We start from the raw sequence: 27,434 nt of genomic DNA on the forward strand, positions 1-27,434 counted from the left end.
CCACGCTGCCCAATGGATCAGACATACACAGCTTCAAAGATCCAAGAAATTCAGCCAGATGGCATTTGGCAGGTTAAAAATCACCATGGCACATCACAGCTCCTGAGCCCCAGAAAGTGTATGACTACTGGGACAGAAATGTACACCCCTGTCAGCACACACATTTCCCATCATGGTGAATGGGGCACAGGGCCAATCCAGTATGGTTTGCTGTGTAAGACCTCTACAGCAAACTTTAGACAAACTCTCTCAAAACTCGATGATTAACTGTATTGGGCAGGGACTTGTGGAAATTACTCTCCAAAAAAGAAGGTGTCTATCCTGCCCTGGACAGCATCTGACTCCAGACAGCCTAATGACTGCTGCCTCTTTCAGCGTATGGCCTGAGCAGTCTTTACAAGCTTTATTGTCATTATACTGGTGTCAAACGAGTCCGTGGTAAGCCACGAAGCTTGCAGTGCATTAAGACTGTAGTGCTCTGTCTAACCATGGTAATGTATTGCATGTCACACAGGCTAACTCACTCAGCCTGAGAGATGTTGGAGATATTGAAAGGGTACTAGTGGGCAGGAAGCTTATTTCTGTGTTCTAGCACAGTCTAGGGGTTTGTGGTTTTTAGCCACTTAAGTGGCCTTGAGAAATGTATAAACTGCAACTTTTTCCAAGATCATGCTTCCCCAGTGTAAACAGGTCCAAAATTGCTGTTCTCTAGTTTAATTATGTTTATTAAGTCCCAGTTCATTTCCTGTTTTCCTGTACAAATGCCACCCCAAAGCATTATTTGGTTATACAGTAGTCTGTTTAATGATTCCTCTCCAGTTTTACATTCAAAATAACAAATATTTGTGTGTAGGCAATACTTGAGGCTCTGTTTATTAATCTGACATGAGAGCATATACAATACTACATGTTCACAAACGTGTATTCAACATACATATATTTTAAATTAATTCATTTCATTTCACTTTCTGGAAATCGTGCTTGCATAATACTCTATTATAATATTCTTTTGAGAATTTTTCTATGCAGTAGTTAATGTGTTTGCATTGGCATTTCAAAAAGGCTTTTTTATTGCAAAGCCCTCCACTAATACTGTGCTCATGCTTTTTATTATCCTTCCAGCTTTGTCTTCAGCTGAATATACTCTTTTTTTTTTTTTTTTCCTCTCTTCACATGATTATTTGCATGAAGATTTGCATTTAAATGGTTGTGGAACGTGCATTAACAACACCTACACTAACAAAGCAAAAGCTGCTCAGTATTTGTTACTGCCAGACATGAATTAAAAATTCAATTAATGGTCCATATAAAAGTTTTCAGGTATCTGCATTGATTCGATTGTATTTAACACAGGCTGGGCATAGAACATTATGTATATGTCAGTAGACTGATGCAAAAAAAAAAGAATAAAGTCTAAAATTTAAGAGTTACTATTGACATATACTTTCTGTACAGATGGTCTGAAATCTTAGAATCTCAAACGAGATGAGAATTTGCTCTGCAATTATTCTCAGTTTAGACCTTCATTTGTTTTTGTAATAAAAGCTGGTGTAACGATGTGGGTTAAAAACCCAAGCCCCTAAACCAATAGTAATATGTATTTTTTGTTGTGCAGACCATAGACGTTTTGCAAGTGACTGGAATATATGAAAGAGAGACAGTGTGATTATGAACAGAACTGTTGTGACTTGCATATAAAGTACAAATGTAAGATGTTCTTTTACTGCTATAGATGAGAAAAACAAAACAAAAACAAAAACAAAAACAAACAAACAAACAAACAAACAAACTTGGCCAAAGCATTCTTTTGCAGAATAATGCTTCCTGTTTATTGTTAATTATCTTGTACTTACAAAAGCCTGCTTAAATACATATTATTTATAAAGTAACACATGATTTAACACAAATAATTTACACAGAATATGGAATTAATTTCCAATTAACTTTTAGCTCTGGTGGCTTGTGAAGTTGCTTTAGATTAAAAGTTTTTCTTTTCTGAGTCCTTGAAGGGTACCAGGCACTATAATTACAAACATTCATTTACATTTTTTTTTTTTTTAATATTTAATACATTTTAAAAATATCGTTAATCTGAAAATTTGGTGAGAAATGGAGAAGAAGAAATTGTAGCTTAGCAGTCAAGAAACATTATTTAGCTTATGCATTTCTGTCTGCAGAAGAAAAGTAGAACTGAAAAATTTACCAAGGTTCTGAATATAATAAGGCAGTGACACCTCTGAGTCCTAAAATACAATTAATGTTTATTGCCTGAAACAATTTGCCATGTACTATATGTGCTAAAGGGAAATCCATAAACATCAGAGGTAAATCACTAACAAGACTTTCTTGTTCATACAAATGAAAAAAAAATCTATATTTCCCCACTGATTGAGGCAGAATAGGTCTAAATAAAGGAAATTCATTGCTTCCAATGAGATTTGCAGTGCAGCAGTGAATGAATCTGATTTCACATATCATAGTTAGTGTCTTGCATGTCTGTGCTTTAACTAGAGCAATAAATACAGCAGAATCTAAAAGCAGCTGTACAAGGCCAGTAATTGGCTTGCAGATTATATGAGAAATAATGATTTTTGAATGAAACAAACTAAGTGGAATCAAAGGATTTACAAACATTCTCTTCAGGGTTTAGTCATGTTAAATCTTCCCCAGCAATCTTCCTCCCAGCCTCTCATCCTTTTAAGATCATTTCTAAGAGGGAAAGACAACCAATAGCAACAGAAGTGCTTGCGTGTGGCACCTTCACCCAAGCAGCAGAACAGACCAGGGTCCATCTGTCCAGTCAAGACAGTGATTTGGTTCAGACGCTAATCTCATTTACACTCACAGCACTCCCATGGCTCAGAGGACATGCACAGAAGGCAGGGTCAGACCTGTAAGAAAGGCCCTGTGCATTTGCAGAATGAGTACTGAAGAGTTGCTAATACAAGGCAGATGTGCTGTACTGGTGCAACACGGAATCTGATCTGGCAACCCTATTTGATTAGGTAAATAAAGCACTACCCCCACACTCTTTTGTGCCAGTTTCCTTTATCTCTCTCAAAGTGTAAAGAGCAGTTGTTTTACACAAACCTAGATTTACTGAAATAAATATTTTACATTGGAGAAGGATCTGCCTCCAATGTCTTTGTTGATATATTCATGCCAGTTTAGTCACCCTAATGTAAATTTCTTTAAGTACACAGAATGCCCAGGTCTTCTGCACTCTTCTGTCTTCAGATCTGTCATCACGTCAGTAGACTAATTTAGACTGAGAGGAGTTCTGTGTAATATTCTTAATATGCACTCACAGTGTGCAGTGTAATTGCTCCTTTGGAGATGATAATGACTTTTTATTGCCTAAAAAACAATTTGCCGTACTGTGTGGTAATATAATCATTGGTTTATGTTGTGAATACATGTCATTTTTATGTTGTGGGCCAAATTCTCCTGTTTGTACCCATATGCAATGAAAGTAAAGACAATGAAATAAAGGGAGTGAACCTGGTGTCACCAAGATCCAGTCTGGGCCCATACATCTTATTTGCTTCTCTGATGTATGAAAAATGTTGCTCTTATAGCAAATATAGAAAAGTTGAGCAGAGCCTGGAAGGATATGTCTGAGGCAGAATTAGGTGATTGGAAAATCCCACAGAGACAGCAAACGGATTTACAGAGGAAGATATGAGACTGGGAACTTTGGTTGCAAAACTCTACAAATCCAGCATCTTTCAGGTTGAAGCCATGCTCCCAAGCTGAAATGCTGCTGTACCACATGAGATGTGTTTCCTTAAAAAAAGCTTGGCAAGTTCAGGGGGCAGTGTGAAGCTGTTGTCCATTATCTCAGGCTTTTCCAGAAGTAACATTTCCCTGTTCTCATTAACTCTGTTTTCCTAAATCTGGTGGATGTGTTCAGATTTTGAAACAACTTCCTGAGGCTAAAAGTTACTAAAGTGTTGTCGTGGTTTAACCCAGCCGGCAGCTAAACATACCAAAAAGATGTGAGACAGTTGTTCAAAGCTTCACAAACAGAGAAGAGTTCGGAAACAATGTGTGCCTTATTCCCACATGAATGCAGTGGTCTCTGTGCTACATCTACTGGTTGAGCCTCATCTATCTGCCTCTTCTGTGGGGTTGGTTAGAGCTTGTTTAGAACATGTCTAATGGGGACAAGGCCTGAGAAAGGGAACACATCTGAACTTGGGAACAAGTAGGAGCTGAACACCTGGAGGACTGCTCCTCAAAGCTTAGATGGCTTCAGGATGCCAGCATGGGACTGTGTGCCAGTGACATTCAGATGCTGGATTTGGTGCCCGACAGAGTCTGGCATGATTAAACCTTCCTTGAGTATCTATTTGTTAAATAAATAGGGAATGAGATGGCAATATTTTAGAGGAAAATAAGAACCATGCAGAACTATGAAGAAGAATGTATTAGCTGCCATCTAAAGTCTGACGGTCGGACATCTGAGGCAGATGATGAATCAACAGCAAACTACTTCCAGCTTGAACTCAGCAGACTAAACAATGGTTTTGTCTTCTGATCCATTTATACTTAAGAATGAAGTAGGACAGTGAGTTCTGGCAATGAGATGTGATACTTGAAGAGAACTGGGAGTATTCAGACCTTCTCAACCTTACCTATAAGACAAGACAGCACTTTGAGAAGCCCATTATTATTTTTTTTTTCTTTCTTTATACTAGACAAAGTAAAAGGTCACAATGGGAAAACTAATAAGCAATGGATTTTTTATTTTATTTATTCAGAAATGTATGTTGCCTTTGATTGTCATTATCTTTGTCCATCATAATATAACATTTTGCCATTGCGAGACTGCTGCATCACAAAATCCAACAAAGAAACTGAAAGAATAAGCAGCTTTAGGAAACTTAAAATAAATAAACAGCAGTAGGTTGCCCTAGGCACATGCTTTTACTAATTTTGGTTTGTTGTTGTTCATGTCAGTTAGGTTCAATAAACCAGGTTTCTGGTAATGCTTTTCTTTCTTGTGTGACTCTTCAAGAACCAGCTGACAGTTTCCTGTGTTGTCATTAGATTTTTAGTTCCATATGGGTGTGTAGGGTCCAACTTGTCTAATTCTTTTAGATTTCTTACAGCTAGTCTCAAAAGATGCTTGGAAGAAGGCCAGCACCAGAACCCTCAACATGTAGGTGTTACTTCTGTGTTTTGCCTCACAAAATGTTCAGAAGGAAGTTGAAAATGCTGCCTGTTTCACCAGTTTGCAAAAATATGGTAATTAGAGATAGCTAAAGTGTGACAAAATATCAGACGAAAGAGAGAGAGGGAGAGAGAACACTATGTTAGCATTCCTATGGGGTCTTTCTTTGTGGTTAAGAAAATATTTCAGGGTATTTAACAAGTGAGGCTGCTCCAATTTCTTGGAAGCAAGCTGATTTCAAACTTCTATGAATTCCTGTTCCAGCCACTTCCTTCTTCCTGAATCACTATGAGTGAAATCCTGGCCAGAGTAAAGTCAGTGGGATTTTTTCAGACCTTTCAGTGGGACGAGTAAGGGATGGTGGTCTCTAAGAGAGAGCAACTGGACAGACAGGACCTGTACAGATGAGATATGACCATGTGTTTCACCCACAATGCATGCTATTATCTTTATTTGTCTGGACAAAGACAAATATACTAGTTTTTAATTTATTTTCTCAATCTAAAATGATATTTACTTTTATCTGTAAAGTGCTGAAGAGTAGTTTTACAAAACTTTGGGAGTGGGTAACAGCATATGAAATACCGTGTCTATAAACGCTAAGTAAAGCACATGCAGAAAAAAATAAAGTAAAAAAAAAAACAACAACAACAAACCTAATTATACATGCACAGCTATAGGTTGTTAAGAGGGCTTATCATCATTCTGAGTAGTTCTGAAAACAGTCAGTTCAATGGCAGTTAAGAAAGGCAAGCATAAATGTAAGTTTTATCAGGAAATGTTATGAAAATAAAATGTATAAATCCATGCTATAGGCTATTCTTGAACACTACAGAAAGTACCTTTTCCATCTCAGAAAGGATGGAATCAAACTAGTATAATACTTATGAGAAAACAAACAGCCAAAAAATAATTTTCAGAATTTATAAATAATTTCTTTCCAAAGAGACAATGCAATAAAAAAATTCAGCTTAGAAAAGAGATGAAAGAAGGGCAAAGGGGAAAAGAATGGCCCATGAAGTCATCAGTGGATCAAGGAGAGAGGCAGGGAATATTTGTTCAGTGTCTCACAGTACAGGAATGAGCACTAAATGAATTTATCAAGCAGTATGTTTAACAATTTTTTCACACAGCGAATGGTTAGTGGGTGGAATTCTCTGGCACAGAATACTGGAGGATTGAAAACAAGAATCATTTTAGACAAGGTCATAGCAGATATATTCATTGATGACAGCTGCATACAATGTTTCTGCTGAGGAAGTCTGCTGCTGGGCACATATACCAGGAAAAATGTTATCACTCTTACAAATGAGTAAAAATTAGTTAGCTAGGCATGATCAGTGCAGAAAATGAAAATAAATAAATAAATAAATAAATCTCAAGGATCCTCGCACAAGACTCTACAGGGAAATGCAACTGAAACACAATGTGAAGTATAGTAAGTAGAAAGAAACCATCCAGCAAACTTGCAAAAGCATCCCACAACGATTTTTAAGTATTGACATGGGCTGCCCAGGAAAGTGGTGGTGTCCCCTTAGCTGAAGGTGTTTAAGAGACATGTGGATGTGGCACTAAGAGACATGGTTTGGTGGTGGGATTTAATAGGCCAGGTTGACAATTGGATTTGATGATCTTGAAGGTCTTCTTTGATTCTGTAATTCTAACCAAAAAAAAAAAGTTATACCAAGAAAAATGTACACACTATCATGCATACTGTTAAAAATAAGTAACAATAATAAATTCTGCAGCATAAATAATGAGAGGAAAAAACAGCAGATGTTAGGTTGTCTTAGGAAGAGTACAAAAAGAAACACTGATAGTGGTCTAATGTTATTTTAATACACAGAATGCTTTGGTTAAAATTTCAGTTCTGGACAACCTATCTCAGATGATAAAATACCATCTATCAAGAGAAAAATAAAAAGGTGTAGGAAAGGGCAATGAAAATTATTACGACACAGAAAATGCTTATTGTGCAGGTATTTAATATGAATTGTTTATCTTTGGAAGTAAAGGATAAGGGAGGACAAAATGGAGTCACACCACAGAAGTAATGCAAAAAGCCATCTGGCAATTCTACTTTTCCATAACTAAATAAATAAATGAATAAACAAATAAAATAATCAGATATACAACAGATGATTAGTTCTAACTTCAGATTAATAGCTAAGAGTTATTTTTCCTTCTAGGATTGCTTAACCCACCTGATTTAAAACCACCATATGGTCAGACAGAAGAAGGAAAAGGATAAAAAATTATGTACTGAGCAATTCAGGAGAGTATTATCAAACTAACATATGCTTTCTTTTTCTATCATGTGTCCTCTTTCCAGTATTGCAGTCATATCAGTAGAAACAACTCTGTTAAAGATCTGAAGACAGAGTATTCAAAGGAACAGCCTCTGTTAAGATGTTTTCCCCCATTTCTTTGCTTTGTAGAGAATGAAATCTTGAATGACAACACAAGCCAACTTCACAGCTTTGAAGCTGCCTTTCCAAAAGATAGGGACCAGCCTACCAGGAAAGCTAAGGAGAAGGAAAAAGAGAAACAGTTCTTAAATTAGAAATTTATTGCTAATACACTTGACATTTTCTTGGTTTAGGGGCTTCAGTTTTCTCAACTTCAAGTCTTGTATAACTAAATTTTTATACTGTAGTTCCCCCATCCACTATGACAAAGGTGTTTCATTATTCAACTAAGTTTTCCTATAGAAGAATTTCTCCTTCCCTATGTTAAAAAAAATGATTTTAAAGAAAACCTCTGAAAGTATCAAAACAGTTTTTCTTAGAAATAAATAGCTTCATTTTTTCTCTCTCAGACAAAAACAAAACAAAAAAAAAAATCAGCTGATGTTCTGATTTTGGCTTGGAAACAACCCACTACTTGATAACATTTTACTTTGGCTGCTTCCTTTTTGTACATTATCTTACATAATCTAATCTTTAGAAATGTAGCTTTTGGTGTTGTTAATAATAACAGATGATTAATTTCAGCAGATCCTCATTTGTAACACTATTCATTTCAGATCCTCATTAACCTGTCAGATAAGAGCTTTGGATTCACCATTGTAAGAATCAAAGCAGGTTCTAATAAGCTCTAATTAAGGTGAATGAGGTGTCACATACTATCTTTCATGTGTTTGTATGTTAGAGGATTGATAGCTTTCCGCACAGATTCAGTTGCATATACATAATGTTTTTGGATTTGGTTGTACTTTAGTTTTGTTTACAGAAATGGAAAGAATAATGGTATAGCCAGAGAAGGACAAATTCATTATGAAACAAAATGCCGTGCACACCATTAAGCTGAGAGGCTGTCACTGGGGAGGGACAAGTATTTGGAGCAGTTGTTTTGTAAACATACACACTTCATTTTTGTGTATATCAGCAATGTGGTGTATTCAGCTTTAGAGGGGACTTCAGATTTAAAGTCGTTAAGAGGTCATTGGCATATAAAAGGATGCATAGAGAACTGAACTTAATGTACATCAACATGACATAGTCAGATTAAAAACTCCTAATGACAGCCATCTGGTTTTGATCAGCACTGAAACATTTTTAAGGCTCTGTCAGAGAGCTCACTGATTAGCTTAAGAGAAACTTGATTGGGTCCACCAAAGTGGGCCATTTTATGTTCCAGGGCTAGTTACAGAAAAAGCTATCTATAAAGTGAAATTGTGAAGCTCGAGCACCATTTCTGTTCACAAGGATTACCAGCACACTGTAAATACCTCTTCTGAAATACCATATGTCTGACAAAATAGAAAAATGAGGATGGCCTATGGCTATTAAGATCATTCGTGTCTGTCAGTTCATTACCAAGGATTCAACTGGTTAGTTCACTGGAGGGGGTTACATGGGAAAAGAGGGGGAAAATAGAGTTTCACAACAAATTAATGGTGTGTAATTGGTAAATTAATTACAGATAAGAATTTCTGAAAAAGTGCAATTCATGGCAATAATATAATCATGTCCATGAATCACAGTTTTTCAGGGTGTAGCTGGAATTTGCTGCCTACCTTTCTGTCATGTTCCCTTTCCCCATTCCTTAGATTTGTTATTGCCTTCCTCAACTTTATCACTAACTGCTGACAGGCTGGCTTGGCATAAGTATTCAAAAAGCTGGGTTTGTGGGCATTAGGCCCATGCTAGAAGCCCTCCAGTGCTTCTAGTTCACTGAAATCCAAATATTTGTTTTACTCATGCTAAACTTATGTTGCTACCAACATTTTTCAAGCTGTGTAATTATTAGTGAGTTTATTGGTTTCCAGGTGTCAACAGATAGACACAAAAACAACAAAAAGTGGGCTATGTGATGAGGGATGAACGATGGTTACTAACTTAGAAAAGGGGCAAAGACAGTTTAGTAACTACCTACAACATGTTAACAAGTATCAGAGTAAATGCTAGAAAATTCCACTGCTGTTTAAATTAAGCTGTTAACCATAGGCTTATGGTTAACCAACGTGCACATGTACTGGTTCTCTGCATAACCTAATACTTGAGCAACAGCAAGGGTAAATCTTTTCTAGATGTTCAAGTGCTATTCTGGGTTACCTCAAAAGATTTTCTTCCTGTCTTGCTAAGAAGGAGAAGCAAAGGGAGAGAAAAAGATCAGAAAAGCACTGGGGAGGATGGGGAAAGAGATGTAGATGTGATTAAGATTGAAAACATTTGTTGCTGAAAGTACCTGTCTGCAGATATTCATTGTTCCAAAATTCTCACCTTTCTGCTTTACAATTATATATGGATGGTCTCTGCACAAGAGTGATTTTTGCCCCCTTTTGCAGTTGGAGTAAAATATGTTCATCTGTTTCTCATTTTTTTCTTCCTGAGTGAAAACACTACACTATTCTTTTTAATAAGAAAAGAGAAAAGTTGTTGCAACTGGATTTTTTCTCCTTAGCATAACTCAGAAATGACAAAACTTTGATATATGAAACTCAGCGTGTAACTAGTCCCCACTGAACAGTACATATTTCGCTAGGTTGTATAAGAGTTGATTGTGAAATAATGGAGTCGTGAACACTTTAAAGCAAGCCCCAGAGTAACAAATGCAGTAGAAAATTCCACCAATGTTAAAATTGAGTTGTTAACCATAGATATACATGTGTACACAAAACTGGTTCTCTGCATAACCTAATACTTGAGAAACAGCAAGGATAAATCTTTTCTAGATGTTCGAGTACTATTCTGGATTACCTCAAAAGTTTTTCTTCCTGTCTTGCTGTAGATCTACACCTTAATGCATTATTGACCATCACTGTATGAAATTAAGATTTTTTTCACCATGGGAGATACAGTGAGCTGCTCTGGAGAGAGTGGTTAGTCAATGCTAGTGCTTCCAGACACATGAAGCTTGTCTGAGCTGGCTGAGAAGTTCAGCCAGCTGAACTGAAACCCCCAAACGATTGGGGTTTTCTGTATTTGGTTTACTGGAGTCAAACCTCAAGCACATAAGAATGTGAAAAAGAAAAATCATCGCTGTATAAATAAAATAATAATTTTATTTTTTGTTAATGATTTTAGCAGAATTATGTTGCTGAAAGCTATTTTTTATTTTCTATAGGCTTGATCTCGTTTCCTTTGAACTCATCCAGAACAGGATTGAGGTCCAAATCAATATGATTAAAATAGTGACAAGATGGTAAATGTTTCATGAGGTGAATAAACTGTGATTTCCTTCTAATGATTTATCTTAATATGAAGGAAAAGGCAGTGGAAAAATTAGTTCATTTTGAAAAATGAGGGAGTCTATTTTCCTGGCACAAAACTTATTTTGCCCACTCATGTGCAGCTGAGCTACTTCAGACTGCAAGCCATCCAACATTTTATAAGCTAATCAAGTTTAGGCCTGTTTTTTAACAAGATGGACAATTTCCAAAGAAAACTCAGGTGCTGTAGGACATAATGTTGATGAAATGGTAGGTGGCACATTTCTTTATAGTACACCATATGCTCTTGTCAGTCAGTTTAAATTTATGCTTAAGTTTAAGCATGTTTCCCATGAAGTGAAGAGGTTTATTCACATGCTTAAATTTAAATGCTGAAGTGATTTTCTGGATTGCTATTTGAATCCTTGGGAAGATGTCCACTGCAGGAGAAGTCCACTAGGAGAGGATGAAAAAGGAGTCTCCAACTGTATACAGTAATCATTTGTGTTCCCATAACATGCTTTTTAAAGGTAGGATAAGTAGCAACCCTTGAGTAGCCACCTTGTTATTTGGAAATTATTACATTAATTAGTTATTGTAATGATGGTGTGGATTTTTCATGCCAGAAAAAGGTAATGTAAGTGTCAAGTCTATAACATTGTCATACAGGAAGAAAATGTTTCCATGAATATGTTCAGAGTTAAATTCAAGTGATGATTTCCTCTCTGGGTTTTTACAATCTTCTTCCTGAACACTGCACTATAGCTTGGTCAGGCCTCTGAAAATTCTTGCATTTTCATTTGGACAAACAGGTTTTTATTTTATTTTATTTTATTTTATTTTATTTTATTTTATTTTATTTTATTTTATTTTATTTTATTTTATTTTATTTTATTTTATTTATTTTATTTTATTTTACTTTATTATTTTACTTTATTTTCACTTCCTGGTGTAGTTCTAGATGAGGATAAATAACAAATGCTGCACTTGATTTCATGGGACCATAAAACTCTGGACACATGCTGAAGGTACATGTATCTGTGGAGTAAGCAGTTATTTGTATTACAGTTTACAGAACAACTTTCCATATTTCATGATGGAAAGTGTGAAAAGTACCACAGTGCAATGCATATGTAAGTTATTACTGACATATCAACCAATCTAAATTTCTATTGCTTTACTAGGAATAATAAATTGCAGAAAATAGGTGTAGTGATTTTTCCAAATAAAGATTTTTTTATTATTCTGGCACAATGTCTGAATCTAAGAGGTGGGATTTTTTTTGTTTCCCTTTCCTACCCTTGTTCTGTGTGCTTTTGATTATAATGCAATTTTGCTTGGCAACAGACACAGCTTAAAATTGTATTCCAAGCATATCATTTTGAGTTAGAAGTAGAAAACCCAGGAGTGCACTTTTCAGAGCATCTGTTTTTGTTGTTGCTTAAGATGTGTGTGCAACTGGAGAACATCTAGCATATGAAAGGATAAGTTTGAAAAAAATTAAGCTTTAATTACAAATGATGCCAGAAAAGTGACAATGTGGAGAATTTGCAAAAGAAAACTAATGTCTATTTAACACGGTAGCAAAACATAGCTTGTAACAACAAGTAACGTTCATTGATTGTCTGTGTTTGATATGCTGGAGCATACAGAATGCTGTTTGAACAGAGACAACACAGAAACATGAAGCATTTTGACTTTGGCTTTAATAGGGTTGTCTTGATTACATAGTACCAGCAATGATAAGCTTGATTAAGTGACTTTATTTCATTGAGGTCTTTAAATAGCTGAGTATGTAATTTGTAGCTTAACCTATTCAGTTACCTTTGGGTTACTATGGCAATAAAACACACACTCAAATGACATTTGACATTCTTTTAATTTTTATAATTTGCAATCAAGACATCTGTATAAGTATGCTTTATTTTAAGATGGCTTGTGAATAACAGAAATGTAAATAACATCTTTCCAGCAGACATAAATCACAGTAAACTATATGTATTGGTTATGTTTGCTTTTGAAAACAAGTGTGTGACTTGGAATCACTTGAAAAAACTCCCTGTGGACATCAGTTTAATGGTCAGTGTCAATCTGAAATGCAAGGATAGTATCTGGGCTTCATTGAAAAGCAGTTGAAAAGTAGATCGAAATCACCATTTTGTTCATTATCAAAAGCTTATTTTATTTCTTAAATAGTATACTTAAGCTCTTGTCACTTATCTCATAAAAGTTACAGAAATACCACCAAGAAGGGCCACTTGTGTGATCAGATGTGTGAAGTGGGTTGCATGTCTATGAGAAATATCCTAGATGAGAGAAATATCCTTGAATGAAACATCCTGTAAAGGGATGAATGGTGGTGAGATTATTTATGGCTTCTCAAAAGAAAGAGACGGTTGCAAGCTTAAAACAAAAGGAAATATTTTTTTCATGGGATACGTAAAACAGAAGACTATAGAAGTATTCCCACTGGAGTCTCAATTTATATATTTAAAAAGCAACCTAAAGATAGATTTTCTGTAGGCTGCTGAGTGTACACATCCATGTACAATCTCTAGCACAGGATACCAATATATTTCCATGGGGAAAATATATGACCTATTTCTTTTTCTAAATAGCGTGCTGTGAGTCTTTTTCAGACATAGGAAAATTTTGTGCACCTTCCATCTGTTACAGTTTGGCAATTCCTAAGTATCTTATCCTGTAACACAATTTTTCATCTGAAAGGCGGGTCACGTCAAAATAATTCTGCTCTTGATCATAGCATTACTTCAGTATTTAAGGACACATAGTTTTAGACAGGAAATGCTCCTGCGGCAGATTAACACAGTAACTGTGGTGTCCTGAAAAGAGATCCTGGAAACCTGAAAGCTCCAAAATTAGCATCGCTATATTCAAATAACATTTGCAGAGATAGCTCTCCTGTTGCTGACTGGTGTCTTCTGCCAGCATAATGGTGAAGTCTCCTCTGGGGGTCTTATGATAATATTTTTGAGGGGAACGTTTTCTTCAGGTATTCAGTTACTGTTTTGGAAGTGTCCAAGTGCTAATTGCTCAGTAACATAGTTAGGAATCATGTTTCTTGGCATGAAGATATGGAGCAACTTGTACAGCTGTAACACATCTTGACTAAATTTTTCTAGTCTCGAGGGGAAACACTAGTTAGAGTTGGAGTATTTTGACTTTCCAGTCAGAAGCGGCAGACTAATCAGCCTACACTTTTCTGTAGACAGAATAATGATAATCTATATAAAAAAGATTGGAGCTGTTGATATGGTCGGATGTCCGATAAGCTGATTCCCCAGCACAAAGTAAACTAGCAAGGCTCTTTGACTTCCAAGGTGCTTACAGAAAACTCATCTGAACTTGGGATTTGGGGAACTTCTAACATCACAGAATTGATTTGAAATCTACTTGCCCAGTTCACATGAAAATTTTACAATCAGAGACCATAATGAACTGAAACAAAATCAGATGCCTCACTTCAAATTTTATGGTTCCAATCTGCCTTCAAGAATGACTTTGGATCAGCTGCTTAACAACAATGCTTAAACATGTAATTAGTTTCATTTGGTTACATTAGTTAAATGTGTTACTGAACATCGATTCCTTAATTCTCACAAGATACCCATTAAGCAGGTAAACAAGCATTGGATTCCCTGTGACACAGATGAAAGAGTGTTTGAGTGATGTGTGCAAGGCCATGTAGTAAGGCAAGCAGTAAAACATTATTTAAAAGTTAGGACTGTTTAATTTGTCTGTCCTGCAGCCCAGTGCACCTTATTCCAGAATCACAGAATCACAGAATCGTCACCAGCTTCGTTGCCCTTCTCTGGACCCGCTCAAGCACCTCGATGTCCTTTTTGTAGCAAGGGGCCCAAAACTGAACACAGTACTCGAGGTGCGGCCTCACCAGAGCTGAGTACAGGGGGACAATCACTTCCCTAGCCCTGCTGGCCACACTGCTTCTTCTACAAGCCAGGATGCTGTTGGCCTTCTTGGCCACCTGAGCACACTGCTGGCTCATATTCAGCTGACTGTCCACCATCACTCCCAGGTCCTTCTCTGCCTGGCAGCTCTCCAACCACTCATCTCCCAGCCTGTAGCTCTGCTTGGGGTTATTGCACCCCAGGTGCAGGACCCGGCACTTGGCCTTGTTGACCTTCATACTGTTGACCTCAGCCCATCAATCCAGCCTATCCAGATCCTCCTGCAGAGCCTTCCTACCCTCGAGCAGGTTGACACACGCACCTAACTTGGTGTCATCTGCGAACTTACTGAGGGTGCACTCAATGCCCTCATCCAGATCATTGATGAAGATATTAAAGAGGACCGGCCCCAGTACCGAGTCCTGGCGAACACCACTAGTGACAGGCCTCCAACTGGATTTGACTCCATTCACCACAACTCTTTGGGCCCGGCTATCCAGCCAGTTTTTAACCCAACAAAGTGTACGCCAGTCCGAGCCACGAGCAGAGTTTCTTGAGGAGAATGCTGTGAGAAACAGTGTCAAAAGCCTTGCTGAAGTCAAGTTTCACATTATTGCATAACTTTACCAGGACTGCTAATTTGACTACTTTGGCTTTGATTGCTTTTCTTTCTTACTGAGTTCCTTTATCAGGAAGCTACATGATAGCTCTGTCCATAATGCAGGAATGTACAGTGATGCATCAGACAGGCTGTCTGAGGGCCTGGGAAAATTGTTGGAAGCATCATACCCATGCTTCCCATGGGGTTCAAATGGTCAGGATTTGATGTGGAGGCTGCTTCTGAAAGTAACCCTGCTACCAGTAGTGCCTGAGAAGGGAAGATTTCACTGAAAAGGGAAAGACTCCCTAGTCCTTTGGGGATTCTTTTTCTGGAAAAACATGATAGAGTTGAAGAACACTATCACGCAATGCAACTACCTCTAACAATATACAGTGCAGAAAAATCAATGGTGTGCTTTTAAATGTGATTTGAAATGTGTTCATAAAGTAAATGTTATTTTGCTATTATAAGGTGCTTCTGTTCAGCCAAGTATAATACAAAACAATAGGTCCCTTATTGCCACAACAGCATTATACAGCAGTATTTTGGCTGCACCAGCATTTTTTCTTAGCATCGCAGTCCATCCCAAGGTAAAATTTTACATAATGTAATATCAGTGAGAAAAATGTCAGCATTTTGCAGTGTTGTCAATTGATATCTGATAAAATTAGTATAAGGAGACCATGGACTGCTGGCTGCTCTCACTGTTGTCATATTGTGAAGCCAAGGAGAAAAAGCAGAGACAATGACCTCTGTCCTGGACAAAGCAGTTATGTAATTCACTGCCTCCAAAGACCTAGCAGTAATTTTCAAGCATTTAAAAAGTAAACTTGATGATGAAAGAGTTATATAGGTAGATTTTTACTACTGCTTGTGTCCTGTTATTCTAAATAATAACCCCAAAGTCATTTTTGAAATTTGCTATACAGGTAGGCATTGCTTTATTCACCATTCACAGGCAGTTTCATATGGCAAATATTTTTGATATTGAAGTTCACAGAAATTGAGTATATAGCTCCCTACTCATGTCTAACTTGTGATTGCCTAGAAAAACAAAACAAACAACAACAAAAAAACACTTCTGATATCTGATATCTGACATCACCAGAACCTATGGGTTCAGTACTTTGTCCAAATAATCTTAAACAGAAAGACTTCTTATGGGCTGGAATGGAGGGGTAGAAGGCAGGAAAAAGTGGGGAGATTAATGTGTCTTTGAAACAGGGCAGGTGATGTTAAGTGGTAAAAAACAAGGAATTGGACTTTCTCTTGTTTTGTTTTGTTTTGTTTTGCCTGGCAGAGAGAAAGCAAAAAAATTTTTGCACTTTGCAAATTTTTCTTCTTGTTACTGCTAATGACCAATAAAGACTATGACAAATGAAGTCAAACCACTCAGCAAATACACCAAAATGGATGTTCCACTCCTGTTCCAAATCAGACATAGGAAGCAGAGTGGAATGTCTGCTACACTTTTTCTGAGAGACAACCCAACCCCTTTAATGCATCCAATGGCAATTATCTCATAAAATATCACATGACCATCAAAAGATAGACTAGTGCAAAGAAACATTGCTCCTGTAAATCAAATTTTTTACTTTGGATGCCACTTAACTCAGCTAAGAGGATGCTGTGTGTCCTGATCAGCTCTTGATCAGGAGCTTGTGGAAGTTCTTACAGACATAAGGGTAAGTGCCTAAACAGACATCATCCTTACTGTATTTTTTTTCCCCTGACAACAACAGCAGAGTTATGTGTATCTGTTGATAGAGTCCCACAAAATCTCATACAATATTAGGTTAGGGAATATCAATAGCTTTCAGTGATCTCTAGATGGTTAAAAAGAGCTTATGCGGTAGGTATACAATGTACTGCTAGAAAGTAGTACCCAGCATCAAAGACAAAGACTATGTTCCCAAAAGCTACAACCAGGATGCTGACACAGTTTAATAGGATGACGAAGACAAACACAAACATGCTCCTCACAGCAGGGACAGACCAAACCCCTGGCTGGAGCCTTGATATAGATTCAATTAAAAATAAAGCAGACAAATTTGACTATGCTATACACAATTAATTTGTGTGAATGTGATGAAAAAATTAGTTGCAAGCTTAACCCTGGCTTACAATATTTTAATAACAGATGTTTTAAAGCTTTGACTTTTCAGTTAAAGGTTATGTCAAATGGGAAAACAAAAGATTCAGAACTTCATAGTAACTGCTTAATCTTCTTGTCCCAGCCACTCCAACTCCATATTCTTCCCACAGGAAGCCAAAGACCCAATGAATTGATCTTATCCACTTCTCACAAATATAGTCATATAGTTAAAGAAAGGTAAACCACATCATTGTCTTGTCAACTTTTAAGTCTGCATGATAAAATAAATAAAAAATAGACATTCAGGTCCAGATTCAGCCCACCACTGGAAGTGTCCCTGTCTCCAGTGAGTGATGGAGGCTAGGGGCAGGAGGGAAAACATCAGACATTTAGCTTAGCAGCATTTTTAAAATGCTGAGTGCCAAATGGCATTTAAAATTGATCCACAACTTTACATATCTTCTCTTTAGGCTTTTTGAAATGGGTATGAATAATGGCTACTGAAAATGTTAAAGAACACCTTTGTGAAACATGCTAACATATTGCTTTCAGAAAATAGCTTTTTCCTGATCTATCCATAAGCAATATCTTTACTAGCATGAAAATCAAACAAATAAACAAACATTGCACTGCATTGTGAAATTACGCATAGGTCTTATTTTTCACCTCATTGGTGACTGGAGTTCTTTTTCTCCCACTATTTTTGTTGATTTTTCCCACTGGTACCTATTAAGGGTTAGAGTTTACTTCAAAAATATTTCCAGGCCAAATCCAAAAAGAAATGTGTTTGAGGGAGAGCTGCCAGAACAGAAATGAAAAATTAGACATCAATAAATCTCTGTGAGCTTGACATCAATAAAGGTGTCAATCTCCTTGGTGAGACAGATGGTCAAAATTTTTGGTCCAGGTCTGTGTTGAATCATCTTGTTGTGTGATCTGGAAGACGGTGGTGTGCATCAAATACCCTGTCCTCTCAGTATAAGATTTGGTGTCAGGTGGTGTAACTATTACCTTTGGTGGCAGTCATACTACCCCTCTAAGATACCTTTTCTTTTTAATTCCAGGAGTTTAGTATGATATGTAGTTGGATTTCAGATAGAAAATGGATGTTAAAAGGATCAGTACGTTACTTTCTAAATATAAAATTATTTTTCTACTAAATGCAAGTACAAAAGCTACTACTCATTTTCTGTGAGCTGATCTTCTTGTAAACTGAGTATTTGATGAGGAAGATGAGTTTTCCATGTTAAGTTCAGCTACACTGTATGTCCCATTTGAAGCTTCTTATGTTATCTCTATGGGGAATAAGGAATCTATATCTACATTGTTGCATACAAATATGGAGTGGAAATGGTATTTTAAAGTCCAGGTTTGCTTCATCAACGTCAAGGGCAGATTTGCTAATGGTTTCAAAGCTGTAATATCAAGTTTGCAATAAAGAGAATACAATGATTTTGAGGGATAAAATTAAGCAAGATAAATTCTATCAAACCATAACGGCAATGTATGAACTGTGGCTACTGAAATTATACTGTAAGGGATGGGAATTTCTCAGTGGAAATTGAATTACTGTTAGAGGAAAACTCTCTTTAAAAGTGTTATTAATTAGAGTTGTTTCAGTATGTTTCAGGAAGCCACTTTAGCAAGCAAATATAAATCATTTTATGGATTAAGTATATTAGGAAATTCATAGCAACAGTTCCAATTCTGGAAGAGCTGTTCCTAGAGACATTAAGTCTGAATATAACCTGAATGTCAGGCTACGTGGATTTCCTTTTGAAGGCATAGATAGAAAAAAGGTACTCTAGGCTTAGTGAGTTTTTAATTATTTTGTCCTGTAATAATCAGATTGATTAATTTTCTAGTTAACAGAAATTGTATTCGGGTGAACTGTAAACAACTGGAAAAAAATAATTGTCAGTCATTGGAAAAAATAATTTTATTAGTGGTTGAAAAAACAATGAATCCATGAGCTAATGGAAATGAAACCAATAAGCCCTGAAAACACTAAAGGAAACATTAATTCAGTCAGTGTGCTCTCAGTTCGCCTTAGGAATCATGAGTAGCAATTTGAAATCCTGTTTTTCTCCTGGGAAGAAGTGATGCCTGCAATATGATATAAACTATACTGATCAAATAAAAAGGGGAGCCGCAGGCTAAAACAGAGAGAAAGAAGTTGCTACAAAGAAAAACAGCTAGTTGTATGAAATGACACATTTATACAGCAGCAAAGTAAAATTAGAATCCTCTCCATTTACTTTATATCAGCTGCAGAAGAAAAATAGCTGTTTTACAGAGGCCAGACAACAGAGTAAAATAAAATAAGGGATTACTTTGAATCATCCCGGAAGATACCTTCCAAAATATGTACTTGGCTTGTGCACATAAAATAGTATCATTGTATCAAAATAGTATCATTTTTGCATACAAAAAAATGCTTATTATAATCTTGCACATATTAAAGAGATGTAAAAAAGTGTGTAAATAGCAATCATGCAAATCAATATTCCCTTAAAAAAAAAAAAAAAAAAGCTACCAAAGAAGTGGAAAAAAAAACAACATCAACAACAACAAAAATTCTTCATAGTAAAATTACTTGTGAGGGTCTCTTAATCTCTAGTAGTTTGAAGTCTCTTATTCAGTCTAGTTGTTTGACTGATATTCAGTCTGTAGACTTACACTGCCTAAAGAAAAAGAAAGGTACACCTAATAAGTAACAGAGTTATAGAAAACGCTGACAATACCAGAACCTGAGATACAACACTGAAATAAGAGGTGAAGAAAAATGAATGTATTGTTACAAGCAATATCTTTGAAATTCATTGTGTTTTAAATCATTCTTCTTTTTCCTTCAGTCTGGCATCATAGGTCTAATAGAGAAGGAATAATGTCTCAGAAATACTCTAGGTATTTGCATTTGCTATTACAAATTAATGGCTTACACTATTGTATGTGATAATTGAAAAAAATGCCCTGTAGCACTTTGTGGAAGTTTGATAGCAAAGATGTGCTCTCAGTTAAAGATTTCTAGTAAAATGCATCAGTCCCAAATTTCAGCTCTGATAGTGATATCTCTGCTAATTAAGAAACAGCATGTAATGGGTAAATTTGGTAGATTCATAACATAGTAGGTTTAGATGGGATCAAACACCAAAATGATAGGAGAACCCAAGGTCAAGATCTTACATCTACACGGAAATTTACAAAGAACTTTAATTATAGATGCTTTAAGCAAATGCTCCAAAAGTGTAATAGAGGTCAACTTAAACAACTGTTCTGATCCTTCAAGTCTGTGAGAATGTACATCAAGACAGATGGCAAAAGGAATAATCCACATCTGTCTTATGCCTTCCATCAGGAAAGGTGTAGTAAAATGAGTTTTCTTCAAACCACAAAGGACACACAGGAGACAAGTTGGGGGTGGTGCAGAAGGGTCATTTTTATCAGACACTCTGTTTCATTGTAGGTAGCAGAAAGGTAAAGAAGTTTTTTGCTGATATATATTACATTATTTCCTAAGTTGCAGACACACAATGTAAAGAAAAAATATATATTTTTTTCTTTTTATTCCTCATTTATTTTCTTTGTAAGAATCCATGTTACACAGGGATTACCACAGCTGAGTAAGAGTGATGCTTAACATAATAATTGAATCATAGAATCATTCAAGTTGGAAAAGACCTCTAGGATCAACTAATCTGACCTTTAGCCTAGTACTAAAGTCCACCACTAAGCCACACTACTAAATTCTAAATCTACATGTTTCTTGAAGACCTCCAGGGATGGTGAACCAACCACTTCCCTGAGCAGCATATTCCAGCACTGTACAACCCTTTCAGTAAAGAAGTTTCTTCTGATATCCAACATAAACATTCTCTGGTGCAAACTGAGGCCATTTGCCCTCATCACCTGGTGCTTCGCATTGTTGAACCTCATACAGTTGGCCTTGGCCCTTTGGCCCAGTCTATCCAGATTCCTCTGCGGACCCCTCCCCTCGAACAGATCAACATTTTTTGTTTTAGTTTCCAAAGTTATCTGGACTTTGCCAGGCAAATGCTTACTAAATAGTAATATAATCATAATATTATAAAATATAATCGGAATAATACAATTTCATAATGAAGTAACAAATGTAATCATTGGGAAAAATAAGTGGATTTACACAATATTAAATTAGATATTATTTTCCACAGGTCACTCCTTGCCATATATGAAAAATGCTCACTGAAAAAAAACAACAACAAAAAACAAACAAACAAACAAACAAACAAAAAAACATTCTCTAGGTCACACTGTTAAATCTTCCTGTTGATATGTAATTCAGATTTTCTGAAGAACTCTTCTGTAACATATACTGCTATGTTTATATGGAACACCTTTCAGCATCACCCATTCTATAGATGGAGACTGTTATCACAGATACTTTAAGGTTGAATCCTGAGGTAATCCTGAGATATTGATACCTTTTGGGGTATCAATATGGGACATATTCCTCTTGTTCTCTAAGATTATTGAAGATTTTTACATCACCTGGTAAATGCAAACATAAACCTCCTTGATGTCAGAGACAGCAAAATATGCAAAATATGCAAACCGCATCAGCAGCATCTCAAGCTGGAGGTTTAAAAAATGAGAAACCTAACAGACTTCAGGTAAAAAATTGTCCTAAATAGATAGTATCTCATCACAAGGAGACTCGATGACAAGGAGAAATTCTTTTGACTTTTAGCTAGCTAGGTGAAGAAATAATCTCCTTTTACTGTTCCTTGCCTCATTCACTATGTAGCTTCTAAATGTTACAGAAGGTAGAGAGTAGTTTAATAGACAATTGTTTCATGTAGAGGACTGCTATTGCACAAGTGACACAATAGTATGTTCAAGCTAATGAAATATATAATGAAAACTGAAAGTAGCAGGAGATATAACAGGCACTGCAAATGTTAATTGATTATATTTGAATTAAAAATAATGTATTTTTTTTTTCCACACAAAAAAGGAAAAATTAATACTCCCCTCTTTCTTTCTGAGAATGTCTGTATGAGACTGAATATATAGATGTATTTGGTGCCATTCCACTCTTAGACAAATATATAAATGAAAAATTGTCTGTACATCACATTTATCTTTAAGAATAAATCAGTGATTTTCTTGGAATATCTTTAGAGAACCACATATTTGCTTTATAAAAAATACATCTTACAAAGTATATCAGTTTGAACATAAAAAATAAAGTCACTTACCATACATATTTTCCTGTTAATTTCATGTATACAATATAAGTATCATACTGGAAGATCTATTGCCAGAAATATGATCTATGGAAAGATAGATACACATTTTTCAAATGAAGCCTGATACCACAGAGACATGAAGGCCAAATTCTGAGGTATGTAAGCTTTTTTGTGTGTCCAACTTCAAAATTCCGTAGCCTGTTTTCTTAGAAAGTTAAGGAGTCCTGCAACATTTCAGAGAATAATGACTTGGTAACAACCTTACAATCTGGAAAGGAGCTGATTTCTTCTCATCACTACATTGTTTATTTCCAGTGGAATGAGGGCTGAAATCTCAAAGTAGGTTACAGTATAGCAGATAAATCTGCCTAGAAAATAGGATCTTCTGATACAGCTGGCTAAGTAGGATGTAGAGGATGATTAACAGTCTTCTCATGTGTCCGCCAAACAACATGAGAAAGGCATCAGACTATCTCCAACGATTAGATTGGGGTAGAGAGAAGATATTGTTCAGAGTACCTGAGAATGAAAATGTATCTCTAAGTTGCCAAAACTTAGGCTAAATTGGGAAAAGGAACTGACTACTTTAAGTGGAGTTCAACATTCAAAACTTAAATCTCTCTAGGGCTGCTCTGTTAATCATCTTCTCTAGAGAACTGAAAATAAGGGGCTACAAATGAAATAAAAGAATTCCTGCTTGCTAAACCTTCTCACTGAAGTGAAAACCATGACAAAAAAAAAAAAAAAAAAAAAAAAGACACCGCATTCAGCCGTTTGAAAGTAGCCGTAATGAGGGCTTGTAACATCTCATTAGGAAACTGTCAAACCCCAGGTTGCTTTATAAATGGTCAGTCATGAGCTACAATTACAAAAGAGAAGGAAATACAGTGATAGAACCAAATATTGCAGCAGGAGAGGATAAGGTGCACAGCACGTGCTGGGAATTGAACCAGAGCTTGTTCCTGTAAGTTCTTTAGAAATATCTTTTGAAGGAAATACTAGGTTAACTTTCATAGGAAAAGGAAGAAGAGCAACATTTTGGCTACTTTCCCATTGATACTGGAATCTCTGAGTGACAACACTAGTGTACCAAAGGTCTCATGTGAGAAGCTTCAGGTATTAAACCCAAGAAAATCACACAAAGAGACTTTACCTCTCTCTCTCTCTCTCTCTCTCAATTTCTCTCTCTCTTTTTTTTTTTTTTTAATAACATATTTAACATAGGAGTAACATGGAGTAACTATGGGCATATGTTTTCCCGGCTCAACTGAGCCTGGAGAAAAGAGGTCATAATAGGGTAACTACTGTGGTTCTTGTGAATGTATAAAGGTAAACACAATCAATGATTATTGACAACTGAAAAGTGACAAAAAGCAGTGATTTTTTTAAGAAAGAAAAAAAGAAACAGTTGGTATTTTAAATCTCTTTTGCTCCCTATTTTATCCAACAGAATTATAATTTGTTACCAAAGATATTTTTCCAACAAGCAAATAGCTAGGAAAGTACAAAACAAAAGAACAACAACAACCCTACTCCTTTCACAAGAGAAAATATAACTAGTCATTAAAGCATAAACTTGAGTGCAAACCCACATATGATCCATATTCTCCATACACTGTATGGCAGAAACAACTTTTGGATAGAGGCAATATGTACCTGGTCTTTCAGTTCCAGGATAATACATTCTTCTGCTACTTGGCTAGTAGATATACATGTATTTAACAAAGAATAATTTGAGAAATGCTCATATGTCCATCAAGAACTGTTCTATAAAGAAAAAAAAAAAAAAACAAAAACTCACTGAAATAAAGAGACAGATCCAAAATAAATACTTGCTCTGATAAAGGGCCCCCTGGGAAAACTTGACCCCAGTCAATTCTGATGGTGATGGCAACAATACAATTATACAATTCCACAATACATTATTGTGGAAAAATGGGTCTTCCCATTTCCCAAATGCACTTATGTTATGCTGTTTATGATGTGGATGTAACCAAGAGCTTTGGAAAGCTATCCCTTCTGTGTTACCTTCAGTTGCCAGAAAAGTAGCATCATGTTTCTCTTGAGGGCCCAGTGAGATGACCAGCCAGCCAGCAAGTACCAGCACCATCAGCTGAATCCTCCAAGGCTCCAGCCAAGTGACATGCACCTCTGAGAAGAAGCAAATAAACTTGCAGCATGGGAAAGAAAGAGGAAAAAGCATTGCACTCCCAATACAAGAACTAGTCTGATTTGTCACCCTGAAAATGCAATCCCACAGGCTGCCTTCAATTTTGCATTGAATGTATAAATTCCAGAGGTGGAAGAGAAGTGCAAGAAGATACATAAAGGGTATGAATGCTGCTGCTATCTTTGTGAGGTTTAAGCTTCAGCCATTTCATTTACTTACCAATCCTCAGTCCCTTAAATGGCAAAAACCAAAGTTCCCATGGGAAATAACCTTTTAAAAACAAGTCAATAATGAATAAAACTTCCATGTCATTATGTTGTCACTACATGCCCATGCTCAGTCCTTATACTCTAGCTAATTTTCCATTCATCTGACAGTTACATTCCCTAAATTATGTGCAGGGAGGGTTTTCTGATTAAAACAAATTATTACATTTTTTTTCCCTTGCATACAGAAGTTAATCAGTCAGAAAACCAAAGCATGAATGTCACCATTTTTAATGGTGTTTGAGGCAGTTTTTCACAAAACTTTTTTTCTTGTTAATTACACGTATAACTGTGTTCTTCAGAAAGCTGTTGAATATTGACAAGATAGGGTGTTTTCAAGCATTTTCTCACTGTAAGACAAGTAAACTGAAAGGGAGAAACCAGGATCCCAGTAATGACTGTGATATTTTATAGAACAAAACTATTGTTTAGAACATGACCAAGCTACACATGCTCCAATGTTTAGGCCAGTTAAAATGCCAAGTGTTCAGAGGTCAGGCTTATACTAATGAATGAGGTGACTTCTCTTTGCTTCTGTTTATTCCTCCCATATATGTTTTCATTCACATAAAGCACAGAAAACACACTTTTCTAACTAGTTAGCTCCCAAAGTGGACACATACAGTGGTTAGCCTGACATACCAACTGAAAGACACTAGGGCCTGTTTCCGGAAATATCCAGTGCATTACTAAGCTCCAGATGTAAATAGATATTCCAAAATTACCTTAAATAAGAGACCTGTTTGTTGAAATGTCTTTGTTTCTATTCCTGGATCAGTAATATATAATGTTTCTTCTGTGGGTAGCAGTCTATGTACAAAGATTATGAACTGATATACAGAAAAAAAAAGTCTCCACAAAATACACAAAGCATGACTCAATGCAAATTTCTTTATACTTTATTACCTTAGTGTATATCCTTGAGCTTTCACTGTCCTCCTCTCACTCAGCTTCTGTTTCCAGATGTTTTAGAAAGTATGAAGTAAATAGCTATAGAAAATTATAAAACTAGTTCAGTAACCAACCATCAAAATTCTTGTGTAAAATTGAAGCAATCTAGTTTTCCTGAAAATGAATGGTGTAAATACAACACGTACTTACTAGTCATTTTCATGCAGTAAGAGCTAAAAATAAATAAACTGAAATACCAAGCTTTCATCCTGAACAAAATACTCAGAAGCATATTTTTGTTCTAGAACATGAACTGCTGATAGTTTAAATTAAAGCCCAGTCTGAAGTCCAAATGACATGTCCCAATTTGCTCGCTTTCATCACTTGAGCACGTTCACAGTTAACATTTTGACAGAACTTGGATTTCTTTATTCTAAGAAAGTAAGATCAGTCTTTCTGGATTATGGTCTGCCTGTCAACCAGCACAAAATTCAACATGTTTTTGCAGACTTTAGAATTTCTGGAAATGTTAAGACCTCCTACACTAGTAGATGTTGGATTTCATCCAATTCATTTTGTGTATGTCTGGTAGTCATGCATTTATCAACAACTAGCATTCAGAAAGAGATTTTTACAGGAAGTGGAATGAGAGACCATGTATTTCCCAAGACTGTTAGTGAGCCTTCACAGAATTCCAATGCTGATTCAAGGCTTTTCAACCATGGAGGCAAAACTCAGGGTTGTTCCCCTCTGAACAGAACTGTTTCATTGTAGGAAGTGAGGGAACCCAGACTGGATCCCAGAGTAGAGCTTTCTCTAGACACAACTCAGGCAATATGAATAAGGAGGAATTACTCATAATTCTAGCATGTTCATTTTGTTATGTTATCAATCATCCATTTCATCTGCTAATAGTTGATGCCATTTATGATTGTATTTCTTCCCATGTTATTCTGGAAGTTTATACTACAGCATGGTGGAAGCTGGAAAAAAAAACAAAACCAAAAACAAACAAACAAAAACACAAAACAGTAAAATATAAAAAAGTGGTGACTGAAATTATGAAATACATCATCTTGTTCAGAGCAGTTGTATAGTGGGGGTGGGCAGGACAGAATTTTGTATTGAAAATTAAATTCTGCATACATTTCAGCCCAAATCTAGATTACTTATTGGCAGAGATTGTCAATCATATTGCAGGAAATTTTTCACAAACTTCTCAGGGAAGTCTTGGGCCAATGGAACCCGATCCTTATATGTGACTTCAATTACCTGGATAGTTCTTGAGAAAAACACAGCAGTGCAGTCATCCATAAGGTTCCTAGAATGAATTATGAATTATATCCTACAGATGATGGGAATGCCAACAACGAATAGTGCATTGCTAGATTTACTGCTTACAAACCAATATGATGTACTTGA

General features: G+C 36.2%; 1 long non-coding RNA gene across 1 annotated transcript; it reads right to left on the reverse strand.

Annotated features, from left to right (window-relative positions):
* Positions 1-1,824: 1,824 nt before the first annotated feature.
* LOC137848071 (uncharacterized) lies at positions 1,825-26,112 on the reverse strand. Its single transcript, XR_011091168.1, has 3 exons — positions 26,028-26,112; positions 24,714-24,836; positions 1,825-7,701 (listed from the first exon to the last, which is right to left on the reverse strand). It is a non-coding gene; the product is annotated as an uncharacterized lncRNA (long non-coding RNA).
* Positions 26,113-27,434: the final 1,322 nt, after the last annotated feature.

The sequence above is a fragment of the Anas acuta genome, chromosome Z, assembly GCF_963932015.1.
Source record: "Anas acuta chromosome Z, bAnaAcu1.1, whole genome shotgun sequence".
Lineage (NCBI taxonomy): Eukaryota > Metazoa > Chordata > Aves > Anseriformes > Anatidae > Anas > Anas acuta.